Source organism: Vombatus ursinus, unplaced genomic scaffold (genome assembly GCF_900497805.2).
Source record: "Vombatus ursinus unplaced genomic scaffold, bare-nosed wombat genome assembly UNPS02014797.1, whole genome shotgun sequence".
In the NCBI taxonomy this organism is placed as follows: Eukaryota; Metazoa; Chordata; class Mammalia; order Diprotodontia; family Vombatidae; genus Vombatus; species Vombatus ursinus.
Genome location: NW_020954575.1, coordinates 15,390,070 through 15,391,136, shown reverse-complemented (window position 1 = coordinate 15,391,136; position 1,067 = coordinate 15,390,070).

Genomic DNA, 1,067 nt, shown 5'->3' with positions numbered 1-1,067 from the left:
TTTGAACTCAGGTCCTTCTGACTTCAGGGCCAGTGCTCTATCCACTGAGCCACCTAGCTGCTCCGAGATATTTTCTAAGATCTCTTCTAGAGATTCTATGATCCTGTGGTCTCTTCTAGTTCGGCATAATTATGAGCAGGATTTGATTGGAAAAGTATAGGGGAGCAGCTAGGGTATACAATAGATAGATGCTTAGATGAATACGCTGAGGATCTCGCTAAAGTTTGTATTGCAGTTAGATGGCACAGTGTACAAAGTGCTGGACTTGAAATCAGAAAGATCTGAGTTCAAATCCAGCCTTGGACATCTATTAGTTATGTGACCCTCGACAAGTTACTTAACCTGTTTGGCCTTGCTTTCCTCAACTGTAAAATGGAAGTCATAATAGCACCTAATTCCCAGGGTCAAATAAGAGGATCAAATAAGATAATATTTACAAAGTGCTTTGCAAACCTTAAAGTGCTATATAAATGTTAGCTATTGTTATTATATACTGTTATATACATATATATACACTATTATATACTATTATTATTACTATTCTTGTCATTGTTGATATTTCCCTCAGTCAGCCTCGAAAGACCTAGATCTCAAGGTCAGGTTCTCCTTCCCCAGAGTCTCATCTCTGAAGAGGCTGTGGGTTTCCCTTCTGTAGCCTGGGTGCTTCTAAGTGAGCACATGGAGTCTCTAAGCAGAAGTGGGATACATTGGTCCACAGACCTGCTGAGACTTTTCCCCACCTCAACCTCACCTTGGTGACATCCATAAGAAAATCTCAAATCTCTGTGTAATATGCCTAGATTTTTAGCTTTTCCATATAACTTAATCATGGTCATAGGTCAAGGGCTGGAAGGGATCTTAGAAGTCATCTAGTGTCCAGGGCTTCTTAAATTTTTTTCCACTCGTAACACTTTCAATGTTTCTCAAACTGTGGATCGTGACCCCATATGCGTCCACAGTTTAAGAAGCCCCACCTTTAAAATTTGATTGGGAATTTAACAGAGGAAGTCCCTGAACAATTGATCTTCTCCCAACTTGATCTTACAGTTATCGACTGTAAGAGGCAG